Raw genomic sequence first — 12,918 nt, 5'->3', positions numbered from 1 at the left:
GTTGCTGCTCCAGCAGCTCCAGGTTAGTGGTACAGTCCTTGTCTGGAGTGGGCGTGTCCCTCCCGATAGGAGACCGCCCTACCATTACAATAATTCCTATAACCCGAACCTTAATAACCCTATAAACCTAATCGATGTAATGAGATCCATGGTTATGATATCATTAATCATGTAAGGCATTATTCTGTTTTTAACAATCTGTAGTTTTAGGACTTGCTGTTATGTTCTTCATATTTCCTTCAATGTTGTGGTTGTACAGTGTTTTCTTATTCTGCATGTTTATGCAGTTTTAGCATTTAGGATTCTAAAGTCTTGTGACTTGTGAGGTCATTAATCACGTCACTGAGCTGCTCTTTATTGTCTGTGCTTCAGATGTCATGTTATGCATGTAGCATCTTAGCCAGGAGGCTATGGTGAGCCATAGATCTGCACGTCTATGCATGTGTGTGTGTTTTTTCATTTGTGATTAAATCACAGGAGCCCTCAGGCATACGGGCCTATCTCTGGATCAATAAATACTGTATTCTTTTTTGTTTTTAATCCATTCTTCTGACCTTGAATGAGATGAGTGTGGAAAATGACGAGATTGCTCCTTGTGAAGAAAGATCTTGTCTCTGGTCAGCAGTCCGTGGGCTTCAGAGATGAAAGAAGGAGGAGGGGATAGGCAGCTTTGATCTGCCCAGATGAGCACTCTCCTCCAGCAACAGATGGCCCGACGCTGGACCATTGTACCCCACACAAATGAAATATCTTATACTCAAAAATCTGCTCTTTATACTGTAAGGGGATTCACAATTACTGTTGACATCCAAATCCCAGAGAGTTCCTCTCCCACATCTAATTTATTTTCTTGGAAGGGAATTCTAAACCCTGCATTCAGAGGTCTGCATAGTGCCTTCTGCATTTGGCATTTTCTGGCACAGTTTACTATTTGTTATAGCACCCTGGGAAATGCCCTCACTGCATGTGCCCCTCATTGCGTATGCCCCTTTGCCCCGTCACTGCATGTGCCTCTCTGCCCCCTCACTGCATATGCCCTTCTGCCCCCTCACTGCACGTGCCCCTCATTGCCGAGCCCTGGAGCAGCAGGGCATTGGGGGATTTTGTTCCAGGCTCCGTTTCTATGATGCCTCCAGGGATTTTGCTTGAGGCTCTGCTCCACTGCATGCTGAGGCATCAGATCTCAGTGGCAGGAGTGAGATCTGTAAATATTGAGGGTTTATCTGAACTATTGTGTGAGCTGGAGAAGCTGAGAACAAGAAACCAGCAGTTCACATCTGTTAAAATTACTTTTATTTTATTTTGCTGATATTTAGTCACTCTACAATTATTGCACTCTAAGTTATCTATAAAACTATCTATAAAATTTATACTATAAACCACTAGATGTAAAACTAACACTGTCATTTATTTAATTCACTAAATTTTGTATCTCAATACAACTGCAGCACTAACAGAAACAGAGATGACAATTAACATTAACTTAATTAATGTAATTAACATGAACTTAATTATCATACTTTTTAAAGTTTCCACACAAGCTGTTGAGGGTCTTTCATGATCTTGATAGATGCTGTGAGTGGTCAGCATGGAGGCTCTCTGAGGGTGGAAGGGCAGACACGTCTAGCAGGTTTAAACAGCTACATTTTGAGAGAGATATTCACAAGCCTCTGTGTTTTGAGAAAGCGCTCGGGGTTAGTTGTGCAAGCGTGTAGGATTAAAGTGCACAGCAGGACTGTGGTGGTGGAGTTCAGCAGCACTGTAGTGGTAGAGCAGGACTGTAGTGGTAGAGCGGGACTGTAGTGGTAGAGTAGGACTGTAATGGTAGAGTTGCACTCTGTCTGAAGGCTGAAGTATGTCTGAAGTATGGCACATAGCCCTGTGACTCACTCTGTATCTCGATTTATCATGAAATCTCACAATTATCTTAAATTACTCTTTGTAAATTCCAAATGAAGGAATGCTGTAGTCTGTCTCTATAAAGAGGATCTAAAGATTGAGTGTTTTCTCCTGTCTCTATTTCCACAGACAGCACTTCACATGTTTTCTCTTAAAAACAAGTGATCAGCAGGGAAGGTGTAATACAAGCCACCAAGGGCTTCCTTTTGAGTCATAGGCATCAATAACTCAGGGTTCCCAAACACTGTCATTTATAAGAGATCATTCTTGTTTTTTAGAACTCAACAACATATATTTAAGGACCAGCAGCAACAGTTCAGTTGATATTCTAAACATGCATTATCACCATGAATGTGGCCCTGTGCTTTTTAAGATTGAAATCCACTGAAAGTTTTTTAAATAGTGGATGAAATGTCTTGGGCCTAACAGTCCCAGGTAAACCCTGAGGCTAGAGCAGTGAGCTGACTGTGCCATGCATGGCTGCATGAGAAAGTCACAGCTCAGAAGGAATGTAACAGCAAGGTGGAGTGTCCTTCATCTCACTCTGACAGTCCTATTTTCAGTAGCAGTCTGACCTTTCCCTCTGTAATTAAAACAGACAGACGCACAGGATGGTTCTCATTAAGTACTCCACAAACCCTTCACTTAAGTGCTATCAGTGGCTCATTAATGTGTGAAAAACTGTCCCTCTAATCAGAATTACAGCTTCCGGCTGGACCCTTTGTGTTTTACAGGATCTTTGGACACAAAATAAAGCCATATGTGATAATGCAAAGGATAGTGGACTGGGACATGCGGAACCTGTCAGTAGACAGAGCCAAGAAAAGTTTTAGAACAATATTTTAGACAAGACAAGCTTTCTACTGTGTTTCTCAGATACTGTAACACTGTAATCACTGCAGGGTCATGAGGGGTAATTAAGTGCTGAAGTCATCCTTAATAATGTTTATTTGGAGCCATGAATCTTGTTTTTGCCAGACAGGAAGCAGCTCATATCTTTTTCTTTTGAAGCCATCTTTTCTGTTTCTTCACCTTCACTTCACTCCTTGAGCAGGAATAAAGATGTTCAGTAACAAGGCCTTGTAAATGTCAAGTGTCAACCTGCTGTTCTGTGCTCTCACCTTCCAATAAGCTGCTGTAGCACTAACAACAGTAACCACCCCCTCCATCCACACCAGTCCCTCCACCACCCACAGCAGCCACACCACCATCCCACCACCACCCCTTCACCACCCCTTCCACCACCCACACCAGCCCCACCACCCCCTCCACCTACCACACCACCCCTTCCACCACCCACACCAGCCCCACCACCCCCTCCACCTACCACACCACCCCTTCCACCACCCCCTACCACCAGCCCCACCTGAGGTGGTCAGAGTTCAGTCTTCTCGGTCATCGGAGAGCTGTGCCTGTGGAGAGCTGTGCTGCCTGTTCCTGTGGCCCTCTGCTGGGTGGAGATAAACAGAACAGTAGCATTTAACCTTCATCCTCCTGTAGAGCTGTGCAGGATGTTGGATATTAGGCTGACACACACGTCCCTCCTGCAGGCTGTAACTCTCCAGCTCTACCTGTCCATCAGCGGTATGCGTTTCCTACTAACACTTGGTTGTGTTGTGATGTGTCACTTGACAATAATTTTCAACATGAAATCATTGCTATGGGGTAATGCTTTTGAAAAAAAATTAGTTCTATAACTTCGCTCAAGATGATTCTGAGATTGTTTTGGTTCATATTTGCTTCAGAAATAATTGATTTTCAATGCAGTGGCAGGTACCAATGCTGAGTTTCCCTGATGCTTGTGTTGTGTGTGTTTTTATGGTCCACTAGGCTGTGGTCTGTTAGGTGAAACACAGGCTCTCTCACACAGGCCCATTACTGAATGTCCTCAGTCGGATTGTTGCAACTAAATAGGTGGCGAACCAACACCCCCTTTCATCAGTTTGTCTTAAACTGCGCTAGTCACACAGTGAAGGATGACACAGCTGGCAGATGTGTATCATGTTAGGAGCTGATGGAGGAGTCTGGTGTGGGGGGGGGAGGGGTGAGTCTAATTAATGTTGGTCTTTCTCAGGGCCACTTACTCGATCAGTCGATGTGACAAACATGCTTGGTCCTTCTCAGATGGTGGTTTTAACCAGCCTAAACGAAACCAGAAAGGAAGGTCACACACGCACACGCACACACACACACATATACACACACACACACACACACACACACACACAAACGCATCAGTCTAAGCTCATTGAAGAACTGAAGAATTTGGACCTGGATGGTTCTCAGTACACAGTAGAATGGTAACATTCTTTAAGCACTAAGATCCTTTGACATTGTTACAAACAGCCAAGAAATGTTTTTAAACAAAAGTCTTCTAGTTTATAAAAGAGTAATAAATAACTCTGGGAAAGACATATCATAATATAATAATGTAATAATAATATATACACACAGTCTGTGTATGTAAGACATATAATAATGTATATGCACAGACTGTATACATAAGACATATATAATAATGTAAATGCAATGTCTTGTCTTGTCAGCTCTGATGTATGTAACCAGCTTCTGTGTTTGGATCTAGCAGGGTACATAATGAAATGACTGCTCCTAAGGCAGTTGCCATAGGGACAGCTTGTCACATCTGGCCCTGCCATGGAGCTGGGTACTAGCACAGTGTGATCTGAATTCATACCACCAGGGTTTGGTTTTTGTGTTTGCTTTTGTCGTTGGTTGGTTGTTTTCTAATAAAATATCAAGGAAAAACAGTTGAAACACTTCTTTGAAGAAGTGAACCTTTTGTTGATAGAACATTCTGGAAATATAAGTATTAAAATAAGTCCACCTTGGGGATTTTCAGGTTCTGACCCAACGTTTCAGGTTCTGGCCTAACATTATATACATCATTATACTACAGCATCCTAGTTTCCATGAATCTTAGCTCTGAGCACAGTTCAGCAGTTAACCAGCCTACAACAATCTATCTCCAAACAACTGGAATTAACCATTTTTTAAGAACTACAACAATCTATTTTTCAGCATATCCAGAGGATGGTATTCATTATTGGTGTTTGGTAAGGTGATGCCGTATGAATAGTAAACAGAACTCCTGGGTCAGGCACGCTGGTTCTGTATGTACTGCAAGGCACTTAGAAGATCAAACCGCATGTTAAACGATAGTGACATCACTCCACATCTGCTCCCTTTCCTTATTGGTGTTTCTGTACCACTGGAAGCTACATATAAATCTCACTGACAGAGGAGCTGAAGCCTCACATCTTGATAAAGGGTCTGACTTACCAGCACCATGTGCCTTAAGCACCATGTAGTTGCCTTTTCCAAATAATGTTAAACAGGACTGTTTGGTGTTTTCAGAGCAAAGCACCAATACAATAACAGGCAGACTTATTAGTCTCTTCATTCATACTGAATGAGCTACTGCAGAATTTATGTGTTTCAAAAGCTTGTTCAATATGAGACCACTCTGGGAATGTGCCTGTATAAATACCACAGCAGTCTTCTTACATCATGCTTTATTAGCCTATCATCAGCAATCTGTGTGTGTGCTGTGCTGTTCAGGGTTCAGCTCTTCCCCATGCTAAAGACCCACATCTACAGCTCACACTGCAATTAGAGCCATGCAGGTTTGCAGACCCTGTGCTGTGCTGTTCAGTAAAAGACCCTCTGCTATTCAGTAAAAGACCCTGTGCTGTGCTGGGCTGTTCAGTAAAAGACCCTGTGCTGTGTTGTTCAGTAAAACACCCTGTGCTGTGCTGTGTTGGACTGTTCAGTAAAAGACCCTGTGCTCTACTGGGTGTTCAGTAAAAGACCCTCTGCTGTGCTGTTGAGTAAAAGGCCCATTATTGGGATGTTCATTAAAAGACCCTGTGCTGTGTTGGACTGTTCAGTAAAATACCCTGTGCTGCGCTGGGTTGTTCACGGTTCAGCTCTTCCCCATGCTAGCAGCGCACATCTACAGCTCACACTGCAATTAGAGCCAAGCAGGTTTGCATTATGCTGAAAATGTCAAAATATACAACTAGACAAACATGGCAATATGCACATAGCTGAGAAAAACAACCGCAGATAAAGAATGTGTTCAGACAGATTTCACAGAGCCCCACAGAAGAACTTGGTGTCGTGCAGAATAGAATAACTGCAGCTGGTTTCAAGGATTCGTCTGTCTGATGGCACACACAGGTTGGGTATGACGAATACACTCAAATGAATGTATAATCCTCAGATCGTAGGCTGCCGTCCCTGGATGAGGGAGACTCCCAGGCCCCAGGAGGTGGAGAAGACCTTCCTTCTTCCTCTCTGCACCCAAGTCTCATTAGTGAACTCTAGAGATATTATTCACTGTCTGGATTAGAAGACACTGCATGGGCAATAATGCTGCAAACCATGGTGGTTTGCCACATCCACAGTGTCTCCCTCTCTCTGATCCTCTGTGATTTATTGCCCATTTACTGCATATTACACAGTTCTGCTTTGTTCACTACAGTTCATGGCTTGTTTACCCTGAATAATTAATACAAGTGCAGGTACAATAGAGCTCAACCCCACCCACTCCCCAGTCACCACCAAGTCAGTGCTCACAGTATATGGATTGCTCAAATATACCAAAATGTGTGGACAGTATGTAAGATAATATAGACAATACACTTTATATTCTTATATTATGCACTGGATTTACATGTATAATGTAGAAACAGGAGGCTGAATCAGAGGTGGCCTGAGCTAAAACAGCAGGGCGGAGACATTATTAGTGAACTATAAGGAGAAAATGTGTATAAAATAGGATATCTGGAAGAGAGTTGTAATGAAACTTGAGCTGTGTATGAAAGAGTTCCCTACACAAGTCATCAGTATTGTAAGAAAAATTATGAATGTGAATGTGGTGTCTCTCAAATACTTGTTGTAATGTAGCGTATTCAGTGTGGACACACTGGATGAAGGGTTGATTTTGGTGTACTGTGGCGTATTCAGTACTGGATGAAGGGTTGATTTTGGTGTACTGTGGCGTATTCAGTACTGGATGAAGGGTTGATTTTGGTGTACTGTGGCGTATTCAGTACTGGATGAAGGGTTGATTTTGGTGTACTGTGGCGTATTCAGTACTGGATGAAGGTTTGATTAACGTTCTGTGTGAGACAGCATGAGATTCCATCATGCTGCTCAGAACAGAATGCACTTTAACTTTTGACCTGTTCACTGTTGTACTTCTGGAATTTTCTCTATAATAGTTTTGGACTGTGGTCAACCATGTTTAATTGCGCTCATACAGGGGATTACTGTATGTCTCATACAACTAATGTTTGTTTTAATTTTAAATTACTTTTTTATTTGATAGATTTTGCTGAATTTTTTATTCACAGAGCCCTAATGGAAACAAACCCTGTGTATTCAATGGGTCTTGAGTCTTGTTTAAATAAGTGCCACATAAAACAAAATGAATAAGATCAGAAGTTGAGAGTGGAGTTACGGCTCTGTGGAGAGGTGAAGGACCACAGTGTGTCACTGTGCCAGCCCTCTGCATGTGACTCAGCCCTCCAGTGATGCATGGGAAGGGTAGACATAGCTGACACCCACTAAATCACAAACACACACACACACACACACACACACACACACACACACTCTCTCTCTGTCTCTCCCTCTCTCTCTCTCTCTCTCTCTCTCTCTCTCCACTTCCTATGAGATAGGTGAGGGAAGGCAGGTGTATCTTATGGCTTCCATGCTCAAAGATGAACAAGGGTTTTTGGGGGGAGGGGGAGGGGACTGACATGGGGGTATTTTTTCCCTTTCAAACAGAGAGATTTTCCAAGGACTTTGTTCCCAACTGCAGGCTACACATGCCAAAGTGGTGTGGCACTGTAGTGGTGGCACACCTCTTTTCTGTTTCACATCAGCCTTCTTCTTCTCTGTTCAGAGGATGTGATACAATAATATACCTAATTGCACCTCTCTGAAGACCTAGCGTACTCAGCATATGAAGGGTAACGAAATAATTAGCCACGTTGGTTTGCATTTACAAAACCACCATTAAGGGATTAACTGTACCGAAGCTGATCTTCATTACTGGGTTACTTTGCTCGGCTCTGTTCTCACGTCTCCCTGAGACGAGGCTCGTGTCGCCCCTCTGCAGGGTTGATCATTACTGCAAAAGCTGAACCACAACTCCACAGGACATTTGACTAGCAGAGACAGTGGCGTGGCTTGTGGCTATCTCTGCTTACACACAGTGAGAATTATGACTGTGCTTAACCCATCTGCAGCATGAGGGGAAGAAATACAATAACAGAAGTACAACACATGGTGCAGGAGCAAGCAGGAGCACTTGGTGTTATCTGTGAGCACAAAGAACATGAGGCAGCATGGACCGTGTGCAGCTAACTGTCCTGCTCAGTAGGACTGCAACAGTGTGTATAGTGTCACAATGGTTTTAAGTTTATGATGTAACAGTGATAAACTAATCCATTCTAACAATAATTGTCAATAACTAAAGAAGTATCTGTAATGGAAAAAGATTTTTAAAGCTGGGGTAACATAGAGGAGGTAAACAGAATGTGTGAAAAGGGCGTGTTAATCACGGTGTGTGGCTGATATTCAGGCCACTGTAAATGACACTGCTTGTGAATATGGTTGATTTTAAATCTGCATCTGTTGTTCAAAATGGAGCATGTTATCATAAGCTGCATGCAATCAAGCTTGTTTCTTAATAAGCTATCGTACTATGATTGGTGTCACAGCCTTTTACTAAGGATCAGCTCACTGAAGTGGTTATAAGAAACCATTCTAAACATAGCTAAATCTCTGCCTTCATAACACTGATACTGCAGTCTGGCTTATAGAAAGATTTTTTGTCCAAGACCAATAATAGAGTTTTTAGGTCAAATGAATTTTAAAAGGGAAGTTATGGAGTAATGATAAGGTTTGTGAAATGATGTTTGACTGGCAGCATAACTGAAGGTGAATAAACTACATCAGTACAGTGAGCAGGAATGTGTGGATTTGTGAGTTCTTTGGAGTGTAGAAGATTTGGCTTCACATTCAGGCAGCAAAGAAAGAAGGTCGGGACTTAGATTTAACAAAATACATTTGGTTCAGTGCAGCATCTTGTGTAAAGTATTAGGATTCTCCACCAGGTAAGATTACTAGGCTGGATAAATGCTTAAAGCTTTTTTTGAGGATATTCAGTTGACCTTTAATACAGGAGAGCTTGATACGCCCTGGCAGAGATTGGATATGCACCATTTCACCATTAGTGTTTACAATGGTGATGGAGGTAATAATAATAAACAAGTCCTTGAAGTGGGCTGTAGGTGGGAAACACTTCAGGATGGTTCCCAGCTCCCTCCAATTAGGGCACAAGGATGATGTGACAACACTGCCAACAACCGTGCCATGTACCTGGCAGTTGTTAGGGAAGATAAATGTTCATCTTAAATGGGCAAGATTAAAGGTGAAACCTCACTAGTCTAGAAGTCTGTCAACTGTTAAAGGAAAACTTGTGCAGGAATGTTTAATAATGAAAGGAGAAGTGATACGGTCTGTACTAGAGAAACCTGTTAAGAGTTCAGACGGTACAATGCAGCAATAAATGTTGTATTCAGTCATAGTTGTAAGTTGGATAAATGTAAATGAATTACAGGTTCACCTGTGTGCTGTGGTTGGAGATACAGGTTCTCCTCTGAAGATCAGTAAAACACCTGCCTGTACTGATCTCCCCATTCCTTTGGAATGGAGAATTAATTTGTCTGAATATTTAATGCAGAACTGCACATCCTTTTCACACTCCAACTGCCTTTCTCATCACTCCAGCCCAGTATATGTGGAAGAAGGGAATGTTCAGCAGCAAGGAAGTAGACACTGCTGTATTTCAGCTCGTTAGAAGGAGCTTGGCTTCGGGATTTAGTTCAACATTTAAAGTAATTACAACAATGGAATGAACTTTATTAAATACCCTCTCTGCTATTTTACCAAGATTTCTAGGACTGAAAGATGTCATTTTTTAAAAATCAAGTTTACATCCAATGCAGCCTCAAATGCAAACATGATTTTATGCAATATGGAGGTTGTAAATCTCCTATCAACAGGAATTCTAGTGAATATGGTAAGCTTACTTTCACATCATGTTGGTTCTTTAGTGAAATGTATCAGTATTGACTAATTGACACCTTTAAAACAAGGTGATTGGTAGTTTCTTGCTTATATGTTATTAAATTCTGTACAAAATTTAGCATGTCTGAGTTATCTGCTTTAAGTGCTCTGAGTGAGATGACCCATAAAAGCTTTGGAAAAACTCCTTCAATTGCTCAGACCAGTCAGAGAGACTTAGCTCAGGTCAGGACCTTCTGATGAACAGATATTACATCTTTTTCAAGTCAAAGTGCTTTTTTCTTATTTCTTTTCCAATGTAGCCCTGAGTATTTCTAGGTACCAACAAGAGCACAAGTGGGTGTGTTGAGTCATTGTTTGTCCTTACATCCTCAATGGCCACTATACTAGATGGATTTAAGAAGTGTACAATTGCACACTGATGCCCAGTTTTTTATCAACACAATTTGTTTGTTCATCTCTGGCTTCTTTCAGACTGCAGATCCGCTGCTGATCAGATATTCCTGGGTTGTAGAAATGCTCCTCACTCACCTTGTAAACACACAGTGTCACACACACTGTTCCCATTGTATTAGAAGCAGTCATTCTTAAGTTAAATTAAATTAAAATTGGTTGAATACCCAAGTGATGATATACCAGTTTACAGCTCAACTTTTCATACATAGTCATACAGTTATACAGAGAATGTTCCACCTCAAAGGTAACAGTGTAAAATATTACACATTTTAGCACCATTTTGAGTTATTTCTCCATATCTGTTTTATCTTGATTCAGATAAGAACAGACTGGGATGCTGATGACCATTCCAGTCCACAGCTGAGAGTGTCTGAGATTTCAGCATTCAGATATAATGCCACAAGCTCGTGGTAAAAGCGGTTTGTCTTATTGAACAAATGATTTCAGAAAACTCTGTTATTGCCATGCTGTGGACAATCTGAGATCATAGTGTGGCATTGACATGACTGATTTATTTGGGAGCAGTATTTTATGATACTGACCCAACAGTTCAATCAAACAAATGATAATAGTTCTGCACCCCAAAGGTGGAATCTTAGAAGACACCTGCTACCCAGGAAAAGATGACTATTATCTGGAATCTGCTGACACCAAAGTACCCAAGATTTTGTATAAAAGTGTGTGTGTGTGTGTGTGTGTGTGTGTGTGTGTGTGTGTGTGTGTCTGTACGTACTGATCCCAGAGATGCTTGTTTGAATTGAGATCTGGGGAATTTGGAGGCCATGTCAATTCCTTGAACTCTTTGTACCTCAAACCATTCTTGAACAACTGTTGCAGTGTGGTAGGACAGATTATCCTGATGAAAGAGTCCACTGCTATTAGGGAATACCATTGCCATGAAGGGATGTACTTGGCCTACAACAATGTTTAGGTAGGTGGTGCTTGACAAAGTTACATCCATATGAATAATATGAGGTTTCCCAGGAGAACACTGCCCAGAGCATCACACTGCCTCCTCCAGCTGGCCTTCTTGCTATAGTGCATCGTGGTGCCCTCTCTTCCAGAGGTAAGTAACACACATGCACATGCATGTACAAGAACTCATGAGTCATCAGACCAGGCTATCGAAGATTCCAGGGAATAACTGTAATAATCCCACAGGATCTCAGCCTCATTCTTCTTCAACAATTTGTGGTTCTCCCATCATGTGGAAGGTATTTAGTTACATTTAAAGAAAACTTTGTATACACTCATTACTTAGCTTGCTAGAAATATGTTGAAGATATCCCTGTTGAAGATCACACACTTGTGGTGTTGAAGAGGTTTGTGTACTTCAGTGAATCTCTGGCCTGTGTCATGGGAAGTTCAGTTCATCCAATAGTCAGCCTTGGTGACTGAGGGGAGATGTCAGACAAAGATCGGCTCAACAAACTCCATGAAAATGTTTGTGTCAATGAGACCACCCTGCCAGGTTAAGGACATGCCCCTGAAGCCAGGCCCGGGGGCGGAGTCCAGAGGTGAGCACCTGATTGCTGTGGTAACCACATAACCCTGTGGTGTCACAGTGTTGTGGTCTCTGAGTTGGTCTGTGGTGTCGCAGTGATTCTCCTGTGGTCTGTGTACCAGTCCATCTACACCCCAACCCTCACCTATGCTCGTGAGATATGGGTAGTGACTGAAAGAATAATATAAACACCAGCAGTGGAGATGAGGTTTCTCCACAGGGTGGCTGGACTCACACTCTGTGATACAATGTGGAGCTTTGCACTCTGGGAAGGTCTCGATTGAGAGGTAATGCTCCCCAGGACTGAGGACCTAATTGAGGGGGTTTAGATATCTCATATGGATGCCCCCTGGACAGCTGCCACAAGCTGTTCCAATTACATCCCACTGGATGGAGTCCTAGAGGCAGAGCCAGGACCCGATGGAGCGATTATACCTCACAGCTGGCCTGGGAGTGTCTGGGGGTCCCACTGGAATAGAATAGAACAGTCTAAGTGTGCTGTCATCATGACTATCTCTAGGTAAAGTGTTGTGTAGGTGTACAGTTAAGAGACTATAGGATATTTGTTGCCATGGACAAAACAACAGGTCTCCTGTTACTATGGACCACAGGACTGCTGTTTGCTGTTTTTTTTCACTATACCTATATAACAATTGTATCTATTGTACCTATATGGCAAATTTATCTATTGTACATAAATAACAAGTGTATCAGTTATACCTATGTGTACTTAGATGTAACCCCTCCCTAAAGGGGCCCTAATGAAATGATAATTTAGGGGGAGCACATCTCAGAAATTACGTGTTAGCTCAATGTAAGTTAGTGCGGTGCCTCCAAAAATGTGTCTAATACTACATGTTGATAGTAATACTCCTTTTAAACCCTAAGTGGTTAATGACCTGAATGATACACAGGTTAGTAAATACCACAGAAAAGAC

This window comes from Electrophorus electricus, chromosome 17 (genome assembly GCF_013358815.1).
Source record: "Electrophorus electricus isolate fEleEle1 chromosome 17, fEleEle1.pri, whole genome shotgun sequence".
NCBI lineage: Eukaryota > Metazoa > Chordata > Actinopteri > Gymnotiformes > Gymnotidae > Electrophorus > Electrophorus electricus.
Note: the sequence above shows the minus strand (reverse complement) of the source record.